This window comes from Eriocheir sinensis, chromosome 17 (assembly GCF_024679095.1).
Source record: "Eriocheir sinensis breed Jianghai 21 chromosome 17, ASM2467909v1, whole genome shotgun sequence".
Lineage (NCBI taxonomy): Eukaryota > Metazoa > Arthropoda > Malacostraca > Decapoda > Varunidae > Eriocheir > Eriocheir sinensis.
In genome coordinates this window covers 15,782,336-15,805,855 of record NC_066525.1, presented here as the reverse complement: position 1 = coordinate 15,805,855, position 23,520 = coordinate 15,782,336, and the positions used below count along the sequence as shown (strand labels likewise).

General features: G+C 46.2%; 1 protein-coding gene and 1 non-coding gene across 8 annotated transcripts in view; one reads left to right on the top strand and one right to left on the bottom strand.

Moving 5' to 3' along the window:
• Positions 1–23,520, bottom strand: part of LOC127000010 (uncharacterized) — a 238,333-nt gene that overhangs the window by 182,006 nt on the left and 32,807 nt on the right. The gene's annotated exons all lie outside the window — the stretch shown is intronic.
• Positions 8,283–8,364, top strand: Trnas-uga (transfer RNA serine (anticodon UGA)). Its single transcript has one exon. It is a non-coding gene; the product is annotated as a tRNA-Ser (tRNA).

Genomic DNA, 23,520 nt, shown 5'->3' with positions numbered 1-23,520 from the left:
AGATAGATAGATAGATAGATAGGTAGATAGATAGATAGATAGAGATATATATAGAGAGAATAATAAAAAAACCTAAGACGAGACTTAGACCCAAGCAACGCAGACCAGAATGATAGATAGATAGATAGACAGATACATAGATAGATAGATGGATAGATAGATAGATGGAGATAGAATAAATAAATAAAAGAAAAAAGAAAAGAAAAAAATCACCTGACACCAACCTGACTTTCAAGGAAGAAGAGTATCGTGCATCACCACCACCATCATCACCATCATCATCACCATCATGGGCTCCAGCATCACCCACCATCATCCTCACCATCTGCCGCTACTACTTCAGCGAGTTTCGATGGGAGCGTTTAACTAGTTCAATCTCACACACACACACACACACACACACACACACACACACACACACACACACACGCACACACACACACAAGCCTGGTACTCATAATAATGCCGGTGCCTCCTTTCCTTCTCTTTCTTCTAGTCCGTCCTCGTTCGTTCGTTCCTTCTTTCCTTCTTTCCCTCATCCTCCCTGATATCCTTGGACCTATGCTTGCTCCTCCTTCCCTTCCCTTCCCTCCTATTTCATCCTCATTCATAAATTACTTCCCCTGTTCCTCCTCACATTTTCCCAATTTTATCCTCATTCATTCATACCTCTTTAAAACTGCCAAATGCTTCACAACTTCCCTTCTCGTCTTCCTATTTCAACTCCTTTCTTCCTTCCTTCCTTCCTTCCCCCATACTCTCTCCACGCCTGCTCCTCCCCTTCCATTCCATCCTATTTCATCTCATTCATTCATTCCTGCCCCCATTTTTCAACGACCTAATACCTCATGTCTCCTTCCCTTCCATCCGCCCTGCCCCGGGGACGTCAACACACACGGCTTCACCCCCTGGATGCAAATGTGCCCGTAATGAATGGACGGACACAGGGAGGGGGCAAAGTGGGAGGCGGGGGAGGAGGAGGGGGAGGGGGAGGAGGAGGAGACTGTTTTTGGCACACGTCAAGGTCCTCACACCAAAGGGGGAGGAGGTAGAGCAAGAGAGAGAGAGAGAGGGAGGGACAGAGAGAGAGAGAGATAATGGGGAGTTAAACGAGTGGGTGAGAAGGTGTAAAGAAAGAAGGGGAAGTAAAAGGAGAGAAGGAGGGAGAACAGGAACTTATGGAGAGTAAAAAACAAACGGAGAGAAGTGGCACGAGAGAATAAAACGAGTGTCTGGAAGAAAAGGAGAATAAAAGAGACATAAAAGGAAATGTATAAGGAGAAAGAGGAGAAGGAGGAGGAAGAGTAAAGGGAGGAAAAAGGATGTTGAAGAAAAGGAAAGAGATAGAGAAAGAGTGGAAGGTGCCCATACAGATGAAAAAGAGGAGAAGGAGGAAGAAGAGGAGGAAAAAGGATGTTGAAGAAAAGGAAAGAGATAGAGAAAGAGTGGAAGGTGAGCATACAGATGAAAAAGAGGAGAAGCGGGAGGAAGAATGAAAGAGGAGGAGGAGGAGGAGGAGGAGGAGGAGGAGGAGGAGGAGGAAGCGGAAGAGGAAGAAAAAGGGCTGGTCACATCGATTTCTTCCATATGGCTACAAAGTCCATCATAGCGAGTGAGTTTTTGTCTTGTTCTTTTCCTCTATCTCTCAAGAACCGAATAGAGGAAGAGAGAAAAGAAGAACAGGAGCAAATAAGGCAATGGGATGATAATCAGAAATAAAACCGAACAAAAAAGGAGTGAAAAGATCTAGATAGGAAAGACTACAAAAAAAGTTGAAAGTGCAGGAAATGGAGCGTAGGTGGAGCAGGCTAGTGGACTAAGTGGGATTAAGGGAGGTGGCAAGAAGATTAGATCACCTTATTACCTGACGCCCCTCCGCAACCGACTTCCCCCACCATGGAAAAAAGTGGTATACGTAATAATGAAAAAAAGAAGAAGCAGACAACGAGAGCTCACCACCAAATCCATTAGTCTCAAAACAGCAAGATCAAGAAAATTACACTATCTTAACGTCCTCTGTCTTTCTACTTTTCTTCTTCTACTTTCTCTTTTTTTCTCCTCTCTACGTTTGTTTTTTCACTACCAAAACCATTAGTCTCAAAACAGCAAGATCAAGAAAATTACACTATCTAAATGTCCTCTGTCTTTCTACTTTTCTTCTTCTACTTTCTCTTTTTTTCTCCTCTCTTCGTTTGTTTTTCACTACCAAAACCATTAGTCTCAAAACAGCAAGATCAAGAAAATTACACTATCTAAATGTCCTCTACCTTTCTACTTCTTCCTTTTCTACTTCCCTTTTCTCCTCTCTACGTCTGTTTTTCAGTTTTCCTCACTTCAAATTTTCTCTCCTACTTTCCAAAATCAGCATTACCTCGCCTGAACGTCCTCTACCGCTGCTTCTTCCCTCTACTCTCCCTTTTTCTCCTTTCTGTAACGGTAGAGGAGGAGGAAGTGGAGGAGAAGAGGAAGGGGGGGGCCAGTATCCATTATCCGATAACCAGAGTAGGACAAAAAATCAAAGTTGTGCCCAAGATGTCAAGAGCCTCGACTAAGTGTAAACAAAGACCCTCTCAAGACGGCGAGATCGGGAGGTGATGGCGGCGTCTTTGTCTCTCTTAACTCGGTCACACCAACAACGCCTTCTGCCCCTCCTTCCCCGAGTGGCTCCCTTCACCCATCTGTAACCATAGCCTTCTGCCTATCGCCGCCTCTCCCATTGTCCCCCTTCCGTAGCTTGTTCCCCTGTCACCTTGTCCCTATTCGTCCCTCTAACAAGCTCATTTAAGGCATTTATAGGTCCTTCTTTATTCCTGCAGCTCCTCCTCAAGTGTTATCTGTTCATCCTCATCGTCGTGGTTCTCCTCTTCCTCCTTCTTTTATGCTATCTTTTCTTTTTCCTCCTTTCTTCCGTCTTCTCCTCCTCCTACACCGTCTTTTTTGTGCTCACTCCTTCGCCTCCTCCTATTCTTTTCCTCCTCCTCCTTTGATATCTCTTCTTCCTCGTTCTCCTTCTCCTTCTTTTATGCTCTCTGTTCTGTTTCCTCCTTCTCCTCTCCATCTGCTTTTTCCTATTTTTTTCCCTCCTCCACCTACATTTCTGCCTTTTCCTTCTCCTATCCATCCTTATATGCTGTCTCTACTATCTCCTATGTTATCTCCGCCTTCTCCTCCTCTTATTTATTTTCCCTTCCCCGGTTCTTATCTCATCGTCTCATCATTTCCACAGATTTATTTCTCAATTCGGAACCAAGTCGACTGTGCCCCTCATATTTTTTTAAGCATAGGTTCCTTTGCGGGTAGGTTGCTCCTCCCCCTCATCCACCACGCACGCCCTAACGCTTTCCTCCTTCTCCTCCTCCTCCCTCCTCCTCCTCCTCCTCCTCCACTTCTTCCCTCAGTGGACTCAAAGATCTCTCCCCTTAATGGTATCAGTCGATTGAGGGGAAGCCAACCGTGAAGAGACCGAAGGGGGAGAAGAAAGAACAAAAAAAAAAGAAAAAAAGAATAGAGGAGACAAAATACACACTAGAAAAGGGAAGAAAGAAGAAACAAAAGAGAGGTAAAACAATAACTCAAAATATTCAACCATCAGTGAAATAGAAGGAGAGGAAGAGAAGAAAAAAACAAAAAAAAGACAAAAGAATAAACAAAACAAACACTAGCCAAGAGGAAGGAAGGAAATACGAGAAATGTAGAAATCCAGCAATAACTCAAAATATCGAACCATCACTAAATTATCATGGAAGGAAGAGAGAGTAAGCGATGCAAATATATCATGAGGGAGAAGAGGGCGAGAGGGGTCTGAAGGGGCGGGGAGGAGGTGGTGCTGCGTGTGGCCCATGAAGGGTAAGGAAGTGATGGTCTTGAGTGTTAGGCCTGACTTGACTCTCTGGTAGCCATTCTTCTTCTCGTTTACTCCTCCTCCTCTTCCTCTTCTTTTACATTCTTCGTTTTCAATTCCTCTTTCTCCCCTTCCTCCTCTCACTCAACATTTCATCCTTACTGTAAGCATTATTCATTCTTCTTCGCTTTTCCTTCTCCTCTTCCTCCTCCTCCTTCTCCTCTTCTTTTACATTCTTCTTTTTCTATTCCTCTTTCTCCCCTTCCTCCTCTCACTCAACATTTCATCCTTACTGTAAGCATTATTCATTCTTCTTCGCTTTTCCTTCTCCTCTTCCTCCTCCTCCTTCTCCTCTTCTTTTACATTCTTCTTTTTCTATTCCTCTTTCTCCCCTTCTTCCTTTCACTCAACATTTCATCCTTACTGTAAGCATTATTCATTCTTCTTCGCCTTTCCTTCTCCTCTTCCTCCTCCTCCTTCTCTCCCTCTAGATTTCACCCTTCTTGTAACCACTTGTTTTTTTTCTTCTCTTTTTCTCCTCCTCCTCCTTATTCAGACGTCAGCTTCAGACTCTTATAATATTTTCTTTCATATTATTACTATTATTCATATGCTTCTCTCTTTTTTTTTTTTTTCTTCTTCTTTTTCTTCCTCCTCCTCCTCCTCCTCCTAGTTAGCCCGGAGCGGGTGGGCGGGGTGGGCGTGGTCTGACAAGTCGGGGAACCTCACTGGCGAATGGGCGGTGGTTGTGTGGGGTTAGAAAAAGACTCTCTCTCTCTCTCTCTCTCTCTCTCTCTCTCTCTCTCTCTCTCTCTCTCTCTCTCTCTCTCTCACTAACACAACCTAACCTAACCTAACCAAACACACACACACACACACACACACACACACACACACACACACACACACACACACACACACACACACACACCATGAACTAAGATAAACAAGACCAAGCCTCTAGCATCAAAATAAATGTCAAGTTAATAGCAGTAAAATATTATGAAATTTAAGAAACCCTGATAGAACTAAATGCCATGAAGACCTAAGCAAGACAAATATGGAAGCAATAAAGATAGTAATAACAACAGCAACAGCAACAACAAAAAAAACAATAGCAGCAACAACAACAACAGCAACAACAACGCAGCAACTGATACCGAATCATTAATCAGTGACTGACGTAATAATAAGACATGCAATTGATGGTTGTGATGACGATGGTAATAATAATGATAGTAACAATAAGAAGACGAAGAAGAGGGAGAAGGGAAAGAAGAAGAAGGGAAGGGAGAAGGGAAAGAAGAAGAAGGGAAGGGAGAAGGGAAAGAAGAAGAAGGGAAGGGAGAAGGGAAAGAAGAAGAAGGGAAGGGAGAAGGGAAAGAAGAATGAAAAGGGGAAGGAGAAGGGAAAGAAGAAGGAGAAGGGTAGGGAGAAGGGAAAGAAGAAAGAGGAGGATAATAATAATGGTAATAATAATAATAAGAAGAAGAACAAGAACAAGAAAATGGAGAGCAAAAAGAACAAGAACAAGAAGAACAAGAAAGGAAAAAAAGAATTAAGAAAGAAAAAAAAAAGAGAAGGAAGAAAATAATGAAAAAAAAAAGAGATAGTGTGTAAAGCGCAGTCAACATCCCTTCCTAACTTGAAATGAGGAAAAAAACAACTAACTGCCAACAAGGAGAAAATACATGCGCACGATTCTTAAATACCCTGTGATTTGCCTCTTGCGGAACATAAAGAAGGAAAACATTAATGAAGGAAGACAAAAAAAGAACAGGAAAAATATAGGAAAAAGTGAAGAAAAATGAAAAGAATATATAAAAAGTGTGTATGAGAGAGAGAGAGAGAGAGAGAGAGAGAGAGAGAGAGATTAATAAAAAGAACGAAATCAGAGACCAAGGACTCAAGAAGAAGGAAGACGTATGAGAACGGATCAACCTTATCCTCCTCTCCTCCTCCTTCTCCTCCTCCTCCTCCTCCTTCTTAGTCATTCCTTGGGTGCATGCATGGACGTGGATGTGGGGTTCACCTGCGCCGTGGCCACCTTGATCAACACAAATAAAGCAACACACACCTGCGCGCGCACCTTGTGATTCATTAACAGGTGAAGCCGCCTTGTGCGCTGCCTCTGTCCCCCAGCCAGTCCACCTTGGCCCGACCATGTGTGTGTGTGTGTGTGTGTGTGTGTGTGTGTGTGTGTGTGTGTGTGTGTGTGTGATGTATTGCTCTATTCATGGGCAGACGTGCATCATTGACCATTGTGTGCATATCCATTTACTATCCATTCTTCTCCCTCCTCCTTCTAACCCCCCTCCTCCAACACGTCCCTACCCTGTCCTGTCCATCTCCCGCAGCTGTCTGTCTGTCCACCATACCAAACCCTCAACGCGCAATCTTATCTCCCAGACTATTTATCTGTCCTCTGTTTCTCCGTACCTTTGTCTCTCCCTCGCCTCGTGTACGTCAGGTTGAGTGAGGTAAAGCGGTTCAAGTCTTCATTCTGTTTCTCTCTCTTGGCCTCCTCCTCCCTTCCCGTTCTTTCCTCCTCCTGGTCTCTTTCTCTTTCACTACTTCCTTCTTCTCTAGTCTTTCACCCTTCAATCTCTTTTCTTTCCGATCTTTTTGTTTGGTTTAGATTGATTAAGCCTCCCCTTTCGTCAAGTCTTCATCTTCCTCCTTTATTACGTTTCTTTTAGCCTCCTCTCCTCTCGTCCCCCTTGCTTAGTCTATCTCTCAGTCATCTCTATCTCCATCTCATATTCTCTTTGCTTTTCTCCCAGTCCATCTTCATATGTCCTCAACCCCCATTACCTTCTTCCTGCCTTCCGCCTTTCCTCTCGTTCCAACTTCCTCCTTCACTTCATCTTTCTCAACTTCTTGCCTAATCTCCCTTTCTTAATATCCCCTCCTCCACCATTATCTTTCAGTTCCACTTTTACTTACTCCGCTCTTCCCGTCTTCCTCCTCCACCTCATCTCTCTTCCTTTCCCGGCTCGTCCTCCTTACCTATACTCCTTGCACATTACTCCCCTCTCTCACTGTGCTTCTCTTTCCCTGTTCTCCCTCTCAGCACACCATTACCTGCTCGCCCTTCAGCTCGTTCCTCCTCTCCCAGCCTCCATTACCCTGTCCTCATCCTCCTCTCCCACCACCTTCGCAGCACCCATCTTCTTCCTTCCCCTTCTCCGTCCCGTCCCACCCCCGACATTTTGGGAAGTTCATTGACCAGGAACAGTGTCGAGCAATGCTAAAAGGATATATACATGATAATAGAGTCGTATACTATGGTGAAGAATGTGAAGGTTACTTGCTTCGAATTCAAATTTTTCTTCTTTTCTTTCCTCTTCTTTTTTCTTTTTTGCACGTACCATATTGCATAACACACACACACACACACACACACACACACACACATGGTTTCTCACGAACAATTTTGGCTTTCTCGCATAAATCTCAGCTTCACACACAAGCGGCCCTCGTGTGACCTGACAGGTGGTGGTGGCGGTGGTGGTGGTGATGGTGCCGGCAGCGTCATAAGCGCGGGAGAAAGATAAAAGACGTTTGCCATGTTAGGAAGATAGGGAAAGGGAAGGTATGGGAGTGAGGAGAAGGGAAGTTAAATAAAGGCGATGAGTGATGAGACAACACACACACACACACACACACTCGCTTCAACAGGTGCGCGGTGCTCGAGGGCTCAGCATTGCGTCATTTCACCTGAGGTAACCTGGTGGCCTGACACACAGAGAGAGAGAGAGAGAGAGAGAGAGAGAGAGAGAGAGAAAGGGGGAAGGCATATGTCATCCCGCAAGGCCTCCATCAAAAGTTCAAAACGTTATTACAGGGCGTGAGGAGACTGTGCCACGGTGCTTTTGTGTGCGTAATTGCATGGCACACACACACACACACACACACACACACACACACACACACACACACACACACACACACACACACACACACACACACACACACACACACACACACACACGGGTCAACACAAAAGTCGTAGGCGGATGAAATGAAAAGAAAGAGGAGGCGCATGGTGGGAAGGTAAACTCAACGAGAAGAGCTCATGAGCAATAACGGGAGAACAGGGAAATGAAAACGACTGGAAGTATTTCATATGATGGGAGAGAGAGAGAGAGAGAGAGAGAGAGAGAGAGAGAGAGAGAGAGAGAGAGAGAGAGAGAGAGAGAGAGAGAGAGAGAGAGAGAGAGAGAGTAAAACACACAATAAAGAACGTCTCTAATATTGGTAAATATATTGCTGGTGAATGTTATTTCTATTTTTTTTTTTCAGATTACCTCGACACCAAACTAAGAATTCCTGTCCAATTAACAAGGCAAAAATATATAAAAGAACGTGCTTTACCATCATATCATTTTATCACCTCTTTGCTGGAAAAAACGCCGAAAGTACCCGATCTATAGATACAGCTGCGGTGTCCGAGTGGTTAAGGAGATGGACTTGAAATCCATTGGGCTCTGCCCGCACAGGTTCGAATCCTGTCCGCAGCGCATGTATGTTTTAAATTTCCTGTAGGGCAATAGGTAGCACGCTCCCCGATTGGAATGGAGGCGGATAGGCGTTCTCTCTGCGTCTGTCCATCCATCAGCGAATGGGTAATAACCGAGTGCCTCTCGTGGGTTGGGTCCCGCCTCTCGGGAGTGTGTTGGTGAGGTGAGCTCTAGGCTCACTTGCGGAGGTACTGGCTGCTGATCGCAAGTTCAGAGTTTGAATTATACACACACATACAAGTATCCAGCCTCGCCCTGCGAGCACTCACGCCAAGCAGACGATGCGTCCCGCAGCGGTCCTTTACATGCTGTTCTTCCCACGCCTTCCCCGCCTCACTCACTCCTCCCCTCTACCCTTTGAAGGCGTGACTAGAACACAACACGAAAAACACACACACACACACACACCACTACCAGGATATACACTTTCCATCGTCATTCTGTCTTTTACGATGATTAAGTCGTTCCCAAGATCAAGAACATCACACCGCACATCACATGCCTACAATCCCGCGGTCACGAGCATCATCCATCCTCCCCCTTCCACCTTCCCTCTCGACCCTAATCACTCCTGTACGCGTGCCTAGAAGTTTTATTTTTTCTCCGCCACTGGGATACCTGACAGATAACCACCTATAGAACAACGATCCCGGCGGACAAACGGTACTCCACTACACGCCGCCGGGTTCTCCTGAATCCCCCTGCCATGTGAGAAAGAGATAAATTAAGCGTTAACGGCGCTACATCAAGTCATTTGCCGCTCCCCGCCATGTGTCCCACGTCAGCCAGCCGGTGTCTCAGCCCTGCCACAACCCCTGCAGAGGAGAGAACAGCCGCCGCCGCCACCTTGTCCACCTTCACGCCGCCCCGCACTTCACTCTTCACTCTTTCCCTCTTCCGCGTACATCAGAGGTTCTCATCCCCCCCCCCGCCACCACTGTTACAAGCTTTCCGTCGATCGTCTGCACGGCGCTCTTCCCACGCCGCCTTCCTTCCTTCCTTTCGATTGGCTGACTGGCTGGTGGGCGGTTAATGGCTCATCACGCCACTCACCAGTCAGATACGGAGAGATTACAATTAAGTGCCATTTCTCTCTCTCTCTCTCTCTCTCTCTCTCTCTCTCTCTCTCTCTCTCTCTCTCTCTCTCTCTCTCTCTCTCTCTCTCTCTCTCTCTCTCTCTCTCTCTCTCTCTCTCTCTCTCTCTCGCTTACGCACCACAGTGGGGACAAATTATACACAATCTGGCGAGACGATGATGTCACGGTGCCAATCTGTTGTCCAGTGCGCGGCGCGTGTGTGTGTGTGTGTGTGTGTGTGTGTACAGTGGGCGGCGTGTACACAAATGATTGTATAGAGTAGGAGGGCTGAGTGTTATTTCCTGTATGAGGTGGAAAATGAGTTGCTAAGTGTAAGTGTAGTTTGGCGTGGGCGGTGGATCATGGGTGGCGGGCAATGGGCGGTGCGTGGGTTGTCATGGGATGTGGACAGTATGGGTGATGTGAGGGGGGGCAGCGAGGGGCCCGTTGTGTGCCGCCTCAGCTGGCCTGCTCCACCTGGCGAGGCTGGAGGGACACGGCGGAGGTTCCAGTCGGCCGATCGAGCGTCAAACATGAGAAAAACTTGACTACATCCAGAAGGCAACCCACGATAGACACATTCGCCCCGCTACACGCCTCAGCTGACCGCGTCTCATCAATGTTCCCGTAACGACAGACAAAGATCGCTCCAATGAACCTCCTGATCCTCGCCCAAACAAACAAAAGAGAATATTATTGGCAAGCACAAGACAGCAACTTTCAATATATCCTTGTTTGGACGCCATGTTTTATTTGGTGGGAGAGAAAATGCCTAGGTAAGGATGAGTGTTGGCAGAGTCCCTATCGGCCCACACCCGCCACTCCACGCCACGCAGGGCAGCCTCAACACGTCGGGAGTGAGAGTCAAACAGCAGAGCGAGTGTTCCCGGAAAACGTCCAAAGCAGGTTTACGCGGAACACACAAAAGCGAAGCGCTGTGAGAAAACGGAAACTCGAATTTACTACAAACGAAGAGCGGAGAGCTGAGTGCCTGTTGTTGTTGTTGTTGTTCTTCTTCTTCTTCTTTTCTATTTTTTTTTCTTTTATTTTGTGTTGCTATCGGTGTTGGCTGTTGTTGATGTTATTAGCTACGGTGTTGTTTACATTGTTGTCCTGTTGTTCGAGATCCAGTCGCTGCTACCTGTTGTGCGAGTGCCGGCGGTGCTGCTCTTGGTGCTCGGCGGCAATTAAGGTGTTGGTGGTACAGGTGTGCGGGTTGTCACCATCACTCACGCGCGGGACGAGGCACCACAGCATGTCCCCGGGCCTGGTCCACTTCCCTTGCTTTATCGTATATAACAACGGCTGTCCGGGCCACGATGACGCCCCGCGGCTCTCAAGGCCAAACAGATGAGCACGGCAGGTCTCTGCGACGCTGATTGTGGACGCTGGACACAGGGATGACAGACGCACCACAGTAAACATGAAAAGTCATCCCCGTCCCCCCGAGCGAGGCAAACCAAGTCCCGCCGCACCTCCCGCGCCGCCACGAAAACAGGTCTACAGGTGACGCTAATTAGGGGTGTCTGGCCGCCCGGGGAACGTAATATAAATAAATGTAGCATAACTCCGCCGCGGCCTGACTGCGGCGGCATAATGGAAGCTGACGGGCTAATGAGGAACACGACAGCGGGGAAATGAACCGCACGTCGCCGGGACCATCTTAGGGACAAGGACTTCGGGACGAGACCTGACCGGCGGCGGCACTCGTATGCGTACCCTTCTGCAGCGTCCTCCTCCTGCTCCTGCTACTCTTCCTCTTTATTTCTTCCTTCTGCACCTCCCTTTTTATTATCTTTATGCTCCTAATATTTTTCTCTTATGCTCTTCTTTCTTCTGCTTCTCATTTTTTCCTGTTCTTCCTTTTTTTCTCTCCTGCTCCTTTTTTTATCATTTTCTCCTCTTTTTTATCCTGCTCTCCATTTGCCGCTACATCTCTTCTGTTCTTAATATATTTTTTTCCTCTTCCTTCTTTTTTTCTCCTTCTGCTCCTCCTCCTCATTTGTCATTCTCCCCTCCAGCTCCTCCTCTTTTTTTTTTACTCCGGCTCCTCTTGCTCTTTCTCCTTTTGCTCTTCCTCTCTTTTCTCATCCTCTTCCACCTTTATTTTCGTTCTGCTCTTTCTGTTTCTTTCTCTCCTGCTTTTCCTCCTTATTTCTCCTGCTTAAACAAGAGGTCAGTCAACCTACACATGGCAGCCCCTGAGAAAGAGTTCTTCACCATCTGTTTTCCTCGTCCATTTATCTCTCTAATCTCCATTTGAAACTCTCACTTGTATTTGCACGAACAACACAACTACTTAATTTGTTCCATTCATCCACTGACCGAATTGTAAACCAGTTCTTGCCTATCTCCGTGAACCTGAATATGCTTATCTCGTACCCATTGACAGTAGTTTATTGCTATTATCTATTGTCATTGTTATTATCATTATTATTATTACTGTTATTATTGTTGCTATTATTACTGCCTTCATCCTTTTCATCATCGCTGCTATTACAACAACGACTAATTACTAATAATACTGTGAATGTTCGTAACTTCGGGAAAATTGCTGGGAAGAAACAGAGGAGGGGTCCCACGAGTCTCAAGGAAAAAAAAAAGGAAAAGAAGAATGAAGAAAAAAGAAACTGGAACAGATGCGGCCAGAGTAGTTTGTCGGTTGTCTACATTCACAAACACGCTTCCTTCTCCCTTTCCCTTCCCTCTTTCATGCTTTAACACGAATTATAACGCTAAGTGTATAATATTTATCCCCTATCTACATTACTTGCACTCAAGGTGAATGTATTATCTACCCTACTTTATTATTTTTTACAGCAACGGAAACAACTCAAGAAAAAAAAGTCCCCCAAACGCTGTTCCAATAAATGAAAACAGAGTGGCCAGAAGGAAGATCATTTTTGGATGGAGGTGTCTTGATACTTCCCTCTAGAGATAAAGTTCAAGTCGTAGGCAGGAGGAAATGCAGACAAAAGAAGGCTGTCCCAGAGTTTACCAGCGAAATGGATGAAAGAATGCAGATAGCGGTTACCTCTTGCATAAGGGATTTGGACAGCATAGGGATGACCAAGAGTATAGGGTATTCCTTTAAGAGACGTGCAACCAAAAAGCAGGAAGACTTATATAACGCTAAAGTATGTCACGTTTCAAGTAGGAGGTCACGTTGCTGGGGGTTTTTTGTGAAAGTGTATTAGATCGTCTGCGTATTCACCTCGCTTCCTCAGTCCAGAGTGTTTTGGAGGGAGTTAAAAAAATGTGTATCTTGTAAGTCTGGGAAATTACGCTGCGGTGAAGGATTGTTGGAGGTGATGATGGCTCTTTAATCACACACACACACACACACACACACACACACACACACACACACACACACACACACACACCAGGTGGCTTCTTTACACGGGACTACAAGCAGAACGAGAGTAACGTTAGCACACACACACACACACACACACACACACACACACACACACACACACATACACACACACTCCCTCCACCCATGCAGCACACCCACACACACATACTTACCCACACAAACAAATACAAAGACACCTCAGCATCAATATCGATAACGTGTTTGGCTAGATGTGTCGCAGAAGCACCTTGATTAAAAAGCTCCCTCTCCTCCCTTCCCCACCTGTACCACCACTAACCCAACCTACAATATTCGTCAACCTCCGAGAGAAAGGAAAAGCTCTAAGGATCTAAGAATGTTACCTGATCAGTGCAAAAGAAGGCCGTTTCAGGGTTTATCAGGGAAAGGGATGAAAGAATGTAGATATTGGTTAACTCTTGCATAATGGATTTGGATAAGATAGGGATGCACACGATTTAACGGTTCAAATGGAAGTCGAACAGATTCGTAGACAGGAAAGAAACACATGGATAACTTGTTCTCAGGAGCTGCCTTGCGTTGGTCGTCTAGCATTTTGTATTGTCTTTTTAAATATCCTTGTGTATCCTTTTTTTTGTGGCTTTAAGTCTGGCATGCCTCATTTGACATATCTTCAGGTAATATATATAAAGCTTAATAGTTAGTAATATACACCATACACTGCGAGAACTACGACTTTCTTCCTCCATGGTCTCCTCAGCTAAAGAAGGAGTCTCGGAAGGAGCTGCAGTGATCCCCTCCAGCTGCTGTTGCTTCCTTCCTTCCTGTATGCATGCTTCCTCGTGCCTTGCCTCCCCAGCACGTGACGGACATACATAACATCCTCCTCCTCCTCCTCCCCCTCATCTTCCTCCTCCTTCTAACGCACACGCCTCCCCGCATGCATCAAGGAGCGTACGGTATAGGAAGTAAATACGAGATGCAAGACAATATATATAAAGACAAATGAAGAAAAGAAATTGAAGTTCTCGTATTATATAAACAGCATATTGAGGGTTTGTCTACACACACACACACACACACACACACACACACACACACACACACACACACACACACACCTGAGCGGGCCGGGGCAGGTGTGGCCGCATAGGTAACCTTATACGTCATTTGATCTGAAAATAAATCGTGTGTGGGATCCGAAGGGAGGGTGTGTGGCGAAGTGATTACGTTGGCAATTATGTGCCTTTTGATGTAGATATGATGTGTGTGTGTGTGTTGGGGGGGGGGAGGGAAATGGGTAGTTGTGTTGATGTTAGTACTGTAAACGTGCTGCTTAGCTCTGATGTTACGTTTACGCCATGCTATTGACAACGAGTGCATTTACTTTTACTGTTATTTATTTTGTTTTAACACCACCACCAACAACAACAAGAGGAGGAGTAGTACCAACACCACCAACATCAGCGACGACAACAACATCCACATCAACTGCCACAACTTATATTACTACTACTATTATTACTACTACTACTACTACTACTACTACTACCACTACTATGGTTTCTACTACCACTACTATTACCACGCAAACGATAATGATAATAATGTCATAATCACACTCATAACCTAAGCCAGACACCCACAAACCTTAAGTAGCTACCTAAAGCCACAGCGGGTCACGAACAGTCCCACGCTTCATAAAAGTCACCATTCGGGGTTAAAGTTCGGTTCTTCTCATAACTTTTTAATGGGTAAAGGCTACACATTGTTCACGGTTCTTATCAACACCTACTGCCCCAGCGGACGTGTGGCTCGGTTGGTGTGACGAAACGCTTCTTGAGGGAGAGACAATTGGCGTCAGGAATCGAGTCTCAACATTTACTGTGGATGAGACATACACCAAAGGAGCAGTCCAGAGCAGCATTGCCAAATTATCGTACTCATCGCATTGCATTTTCGTAGTTTCGGACCGATAACTATGGCAAAAAGGAAAAAAAAAAAAGAGCATCAATAAATAACAGCTATAACGCTAACTTTAATTTTCTATCGTTATTTGTGCAGGTACGAGAGTTTGAGGCTTAAAAATTATAAATACAATGTGGTGAATACGATAATCTGGCAACGCTGGTCCAGAATAACACGCGCATCGGCCCACCACCAGCACCATGCGTGAAGAGTCCTAAGTGGCAGACTCCGAAAGCCCTGCAGTCTCAAACAATCCGGGGCTTACACATCCACATTTGATAAGGTTTTGATAAAGGTTACGGGTATTTCCATGAGCAGCTGTATGGGCTTAATGATAGTCTGACAAGGCTTCTGCACCGTAAATGTAAAAGACACTCATGAGAACCCGACTAATCTTCTTTGTGGCCTTTGGAAATATTTGCTGAGAGAGCCCAAAGCATCTAAGAATATGGGCCCCATTCCCACGAGAACCAAGCCACAGTAACCAACGCAGTCCGTCTCCGATGCGCAGAGTATATACTACTTTAGCAACGCCAGAACGCGCGACCAATAATTCGTATCCAGGAGGTTTTAGAATGCCCTCTGGAACAGCTACTAAGATAAATGTGAGGATGGTGGTGGTGGCGATGGTAGTGGGGGGAGCGGTTTCCTGAGCCCTTCTGAACCCTTAGGCAATGGGCTGCTGGGTGTTGGGGGCACCGAGCAGCACCCACGACGGCCATTAGGTCTCTCCTCGGCGACCTCTTACTCGTGTGCCTTGTGACGGTAAGCTCGAGAGTGATTACCTGGCCCCGACCTCAAAGTGGCTCGCCGGGGGTGGTTAGTGTCACCCCTGAGGCAACAGATGGGGAGTGGCGCTTCTTATGGCCCTGGCGTGTTCCCTCTGGCTTGGGTGCTACTGCCTTACGCGTCTAAAACAAGGGCTTCTGTTGCTACCTTATACGGCTAATGGAAGGACTTTGGGGATGTCTTAGGTGGCTGAAGGAAGGGGTTTGAGGCTGGCGAATGGTGCGTGCTTGAATAAGTGAGGAAGGCAACGTGTGTGACCGCCTGGGAACGCCCCTTGAGGAGAATCCGAAGGGCAAGACTATATAAGGTGCGAAGTAGCGATTTGTAAAGATGGTCCTCTGTGTGTGTGTGTGTGTGTGTGTGTGTGTGTGTGTGTGTGTGTGTTCAAGAGCGTGTGAGTGTTTAGCGAACGTGCAGATGCGAAACCGAAAACTGTTTACGCTTCCGAGCAATCTCGTCTCTGGCGCGGGAAGCGAGACGGGAGGGAGGGGGTGAAGGGGGAGCGAAGCGAAGAGGAGCTTGAGCTTAGCGATAAAAAAGGCGGGGAATGGGGGAGGGCGTGAGCGTGAAGAGGGTTCATTAGCGTCGACTTATAATTAACGACGGATAAACGGACGCCGGTGAAGCAAAGAGCGGTGAGGCAATGGTTCTTAACGGCCCCGTGCTGGCGAAACACTAATACCTTTCTTTCTCTGTCTGTGCCTGTCTGTCGTTCTGCCCCATCACCCCCTCCCCCTCTCCCTCCCTCTCTCTCTCCATCCCCTCCCCCCTCGAGGCCACAACCAGGCAGGTGAGGGGCGTGGATGACTGGCCAGGAAAGGGTTTCTATGCGATAAGAATACGAGAAAAATAGGCGCCGGACCCGATGATGTCAGCTCATTATCATAACATCGCTCGTCCCTCACCGACAAAGTGCTTGGCGGGCCTTCTCGGGCGAGGAATATCACACCTACACGACTTGCTAGCTGGTGCCTCTCGTCCGCTCCTGCCCCTCTAACCATCGCTATCAATGTATACCCACCATCACCTTAATATAATGCCCTTCCCACTACTACGGCAACTACCTCCCGTCCACTACTACCTCTAATACTGTCTTTACTACAACTATCATGACCACCACCATACTGCTCCTTACTACTGCAATTACCACTAACAATGCTGTCCGTACTCTATCAACACTACCATTACAACCATCACCACTATATTGTTCCTCCACTACTAAAACCATCACTTCCACCTCTAACGCTGCCTCTTCACTACTATAGCCACTACTGACAATGCTATCCGTTATCTACCACCATCACCACCAGCACCATCATAAGCAACATGCGTCCTTCCTACCATCCCCTTCACGACCTCCTCCCAACCACCTCCTTGAAATACATCACCAGGACTACTACAACCACAACTACCAATGCTGCCCTTCCTCTACCACCACCACCACCACCACCACCACCATCATCATCATCACCAATACTGTGTCCTTCCTAACACCCCCCTCACCTACACGCCACCTTCTTGAAATACATCACCAGCATTACTACAACCACAACTACCAATGCTGCCCCTCCTCTACCACCACCAACAGCAACACCATCATCATCATCACCAATACTGTGTCATTCCTATACCACTCCCCCTCACCTCCCCACCACCTCCTTCTCATGCGCCGCCGCTGCATGCTTACCTCACTCAAAGTTATGCTGATGTGTCTTTGCCCTCGTCACAACTGCATTTGTCTTCATCGTCAGTGCTATCTTTGTCTGTTCCCTGATCACCCCGACATTAGCTGTACCCTTTTTTTTTTACAGGAAAGGAAACTGCTCAAGGGCAAATAAAGGAAACAGTAATGAAAAAAGCCCGCTACTCAAGGTCTACTGTTATAAGGTCAGCTCGTTACTAAGTCCTCCATATGCATTGTGACTTTATCAGTGTATATAGGAATGCCGCAACCACCACCACCACTAGTGACGACGGTAAACTCACACAAATGACCAATACAAACATCACTTCAGCCATGATTGATATTGCTACCGTGACTGACGACGAGGAGCAGCACGATCATAAGTAATAGCATCACCATCAACAAAAACAACAGTAGCGTTCACAACAACATTAACAATTACTCAGACCAACCGCCACCAGAAGCAATAATGCTCATCTCACCATCACCACCACCGCCACTGCTGAGACAACCCCACGGCACGCCTCACCATCCCCAACCATCACCACCACCGCCTCACCCTTACCCAATCAGCCCTTAGCTTGGCAACCGTAATGCACCGGTTCGCCGAGTCATGGGCAAAGAGTCATGTCCTTCTGCTCCTCCCTCCCCTTCCTCTCCCCTTCGCTAATGTGCACGGATCTATGTTGCTTTCGTTCTTTGCGTCACAGATAACGTGAACGCCGTAAACTCCTGTCACTTCATTTTTCTGTCAAGTCAAAATCGATCTCAACGCACTGATTCACATAGGTGCTGGGCGAGCCTTGAACACCTGTGGCCCTAAAGTTACCGCATGGGGATGTTCCTGGGTGTGCCTCGCCGCGTCCAGGTGTGCAAAGGTGCGTCTGGGCGTGGCGCGCTGCAACAATAATGCTTCCCGATGCGTGAGGGCGTGCGTAAACAAGATGCCCCGTGCCCGCTGCCTCCAGATGTGTGGCCGCCCAGAAGATATCACTACGCGTCACGCCCTCCCCCCCTCCCGTGTGCTGGTGCGGTGTCCCGCGGCTCGCATGGGTACGTTTACACCTTTGTGGCTTCGTTCTTATCGTTCATGAGGATTCAGCTTGAGTGAGATAGTGCCCATTTTTTTTTGTGTGTGTGTGTAGTGTTGGTGTATCTGTGTGTGTGTGTGTGTGTGTGTGTGTGTGTGTGTGTCTGCGCGCGAATGAACCACCTCGAATCAGAACCATGCATACCAAGTGGAACATGGGACACACACACACACACACACACACACACACATACACACACACACACACACACACACGATCATCAGCAAACATGTAGATTATCAGAGGCGGCATCAACTCGTTACTCCATTTCTTTTCTGCTGACCGCTACAGAATAAAGAGCTGATATGTTTCTTTTTTTCCCTTTTTTTTTTTTTTTTTTTTTTTTTGTGTGTGTGTGTGTGTGGCATTAGTGGCGGTATGGTCGTGGCCGCGCTGGTAATGGTGGTGGCAGAAAGCATCCGGCCCTCCCCCTCCCATAGACCGAGCTGTAATATCATCCGTGGGATCTATATATACCTCGCTGATGCCCCTCTCCTCCTCTTTCTCCTCCTCCTCTTCCTATCCCTCTCTAAATGTGGGTATCTCTAGGTTAACATATTCAGCCCATCAGCGGGAGCTTCATACACTAATGATACCACAAAGATCCCGAATTTAAACTCTTCATTCTAAATACATAAATAACCGCATTCACGTCTTAGTTATTTGCGTATGTTAACTTTGGTTTTCCTTTTTCGTTTCTGAACCTCCAAACTTTAACGTCGTGAAGAAACTTTGCCCATCTAAAGACAGATCCTCTCTTTATCCACACCACACTACATTCACATAACATATACACCTTTTTCCAAAATTCAAAATTCAAAAAAAATGGCTTCATATCACCGAGTCTCGCCTGCCTCCACGCCTGGGCCAGGGAATTCTCCAGGAGGGAGTTGAGGACTTCTGGCTGCCGAGAGAGGTGTCCCTTCCTCGAACCTCTTTCTTCTCTTCTTCTTCTCCTTCTTGTCGGTCTCATTCTCTTTTCATCATCTCCTTTATCATCTCTCCCTCTCTCTACCTTCTTCTTTACTCCTTACTGAAACTCTGAGGCTACTGACAGCAATCTCTACTCTGTTCCTCCTACTCCTACTATCCTAATCCAAAATCCAAAGCAAAGCTGATACGTGCGCAAGCCTCTGTGCGCTTGCTACGTGCCTTGCTGACCTTGACTCTCTCTTGACTTCTCCCATTTCTGTAAGACTTCACCTAGTCATCACTGTCATTAACTATTTGAATATTCCTTGCTTATCTCACCTCTCACCTAACTCCCCTAATTCTTTGACTATTTTTGAATTCTAGAGCAACTGACATTCCAACTTCTCCTACCCACTCCCCTCCAGCCCCTTTGCTTCCATCCCCACCACTTTTTGGCTTTCATCCTCTTCACTGACTTCATCCCACTCACCTGGTCACTGACCAGATGCAACTCGACCAACATCTCACAGCACTATACCCTACACCCAGCACTTCTTGTCTTGATTTCTCTTGATCATTCTAGATCGGGGCCTAATTCTCTACCTCTTCCTCTTATTTATTCACCCTTGCTTTTCTTCTTGCACCTCTCTTCCTCAATCTATTTCTCCTCTGGCAACCTATTTCTGCATCCTGTCCTATTGCTATTGTACATCCTCTGGGGACCCACCGAAGAGGCGATGCTTCTGGCATTTGCTTCAGCTCTCAGGGACGATTTTGAGGATGAATTCTCTTCTCCTTTGTGGAATGATTATTAGCTCTGTGTGTGGAAGACTCTGTGTGAGGTGTGCATCACACTGGATGAGGCATACACATTCTACAGTCTCTTCCTCTTCTCTAAAGCTCAAAACTAACGCTTAAAGGTATAATCACGCTCTTTCTCTGTCTCGTAAAGCATAGAATAGAGAGGTTCTAAGAAAAAAGATTACTACTACTAATTATGAACTTTACATTGAACTTTAAAATTCTGCCAAAAATCTTCGCATTTACCAAAAATTCTTAAAATAAACTCAAATGTCAAACCTTGCTTTTCAACACTTCCTCTCTCTTTGACTTCCTCTGACTTCAACTCTTCATCTTTCTTCTTCTTCCAACTTCACTTCTTCAGTCCTGGATCTCATCAATCTACTCATCCTACTCTCACTGCTCACTCATTCTCTCCTCAAACTTTTCTTCTTCCTCAAAACACTCTTCTGTAACCCCCTCTCTCCCTCTCATCCCCCCCCCTTCTTTCCTTTATGCCCTGTGCCCTTTTTATGCCAAATGGCCTTTCTCTTCCCCTGGGTGTTCTGCTCTCAGCTCTCTGCCTCCTTATCAGAAGGCTTCCTATTCTCCTGGAGTGTGCTGTTAAACTTCTTACCTGCCTCCTGGCTGTTCTTTCGCCTCTGCCTTTCAAACTCATAGAAGCCTGCCTTCACACAGCCTTCAAACTTCCAAGAAGGGTGATTTACCAATAAGACAAACCAACAATTTACAACCGTCCCATTCTATACTTTCATTGTTTTTTCATTCTTTGTTTTCTATAAGCTTCAAAATCAATCCCAAGCACCTTCTTTCTGATTCATCCTATTTTTCTCGTCTTACTGATTCTTCTTCCTTCTGGCTGGACTGGTGAAATCACTCTCTTTTAACTGTAACTCTTGAAAACTTCTTAACTGATCTTCTGGTAAACTTTTTTATTTCGCTGCTGATATCAATCTTTTTTTTCTCTTTTCACTCCTCTTGCTTTTGCCTTCTCTCTCCTCTGTTTTTTCCTATCTCTTTCTCTCCTCTCTATTTCTCTTCTTCCCTTCTGTCTGTTCTCTCCGTTCTGTTTAATATCTGTCTTTCCCACCCCTCTTCTTCCCTATTCCTTAACAGTGTTCTTCATTTGTTGTCTTGTCCTATCCATCTTCATTGATCCTTTCCCACCTTGATGATTCCTAAATCCACTGTCCTATCCATTCCCACGCAACTGATTCCACTTGCATTATTCAGGAAGACTACGGCTGAGGCTGGAACACTTTTCGACTTAGACTACCATTTCTCTTGGCTGCGAAGAAGGCACGAACTACCTCTACACGCCTATAACCTTGGGACACCCCCTATCCACTTCCACACTTCCAAACAACTATCCCCCATTCTTTCACAACTCCAACTATCCACCTTCCAACTCTATCACCTCTTCCAACTATAACAACCTCAAAATCTCAACTGGAAACTTCACATCTCATCTCTTATAAATCAGCATCTACTATCCACTGGCTTCTTCATATGCCATCTCTTACTAAATCAGCAGTTCTCGTCTGGGGTTCTGTACTGTCTGCCTCCCTCAGTTGTCCCCTGTCGTTGTGTTCTTCTGTCCAGATCCAGGGCCCTGTCCTCGTATGGATCTGACAGGAGGGAGGAAGGGGGCTCCACCCCACTTCTCTCCTCCTCCCCATCTTCCTCTCTCTTCTTTATGCCTGATCTTCTCTCTCCCTATTGATAGTCTCTTCTCATCTTATCTCCGCCGCAATGTTCTGCTGCATATGCTCTTCCTAATATCCCTCCTGACGCTCTTCTGAACTCCATAACTGCATCTGCACTCCTCCCCTCCCTAGCTCATCCCTTATGCCTACCTCTGCTCATCCCTACTGTCCAACATCTATTGTTCTTGTTTCATCCCTAATTCTTCTTCATTCATCCCTCCTTCCTTCAAACTCTGGAACATCCTCGACTTGAACTTTTCTCCTCCCTAGGATTGACTTGCACTCTTTCTAGGACTTTTTATTCTTTTCTTCTTTTGAGCATTTTTTTTTAGGGCACTGACTTTTGGATTCTTTTTAAAAAAAAAATTTTTACTTTTTTTATTAAAAGCCTCTTCAGACTCAACCCTTTCTTCTTAACTTCCTATGACTGCTTCACCTCCACGGCGCATACATCCTACGACGCCCACCCTCTAATTTACCTTGGGTCCATACTCCTCCTCCTCCTCCTCCCCTCCTCACCAAAGCCTAAATCTCCTCTGCCCTGTTTTTAATGTGTCGTAACTTAACCCGATTCACCCTAGCGTAACTTACCCTGCCGGACACGCCCTAACCCATGCCAACCCTCCTCGTTTTGCTCCCAAGCGCCTGATTTATAACCCGGTTCACAAAGCCTTATAGTAATTGTGGAGGCAATACATAACACGAGGAAGTTAGGCATCTGAGTGGGCGACACACACACACACACACACACACACACACACACACACACACACACGCATGCTGCCCAAATCACGTCGCGTTTCGTCTCGTCACGCAGTACAATTTACTTTGCACAGTTTAAATAACGGTGTACTAAGAAGACCATGAGAGTTTGAGGTTCAAGAGTGTTTTATTGAGGTTCATCTAGGTCACTGAGGAGTTCTGACACGCTCTCCCCTCGCTGGTCTTATACCCATTTCCTCAAACATTTCGTGGCATACACATCCACAATTGATAAGGCTCTCGTCGAGGTTGTGGGCATTTCCTGGTGTAGTTTTATGATCCTGGTGATAATTTGACAAGGCTTCTGCACTATGAATATGAAAACAATACATGAGAACCCGACCAATCTCCTTTGTGGACTTAGGGAATATTTGTTGAGAGAACCGAGAGCGTCCGAGAATACGTCGCTTTGGCGTGTCCATCAAGCACTTTAATTGCCTCAGTTACCCAAGAAAACTGATATTAAACCTGTCCTCCCTGCAGGTGTGCGCTTACGTGTGTCGCCCTCCGCTCCTACTCTCCTGCTCCTTCTATATGGCATCCTTCTCCTCCCTCTCCCTCTCTCAGATAAATCCTCAGACGAAGATTAAGCAGCATCCCCTCCCCGTAACGGCACCAAGACCAATCCCACGCCCCGGTCAGCTCCTCTGCGGCGCCACTTAAACCTCCTTGGGCGCCACCACCACCTCCATCACCTCCTCCACCACCACCAACAACAACGCCAACACCTCCACACCGCTGAGTCGCTGACCTCTCTGGCTCTCTATCATCCACCGCCTCCAGCCCCTTCATGGTGTCTTTTGTAATACATCTTAGTGGCTGGACCTCACTCACGTGTTGCGAGGAGCCGTGAACCTCATGGGAACTTTCTTGCAACATTTTTAGATTATGATGGTTTTTTATTTTTTATTTTTGAAGAGGACGGAGTTGTTTCTTTTGTTTGTTTGCTTTTTTTTTATGCTGATCATTGCATTTTTTTGTGTGTTATTTTCTTTTATATTTTGTAGAGGATGGATTATTTTATGTT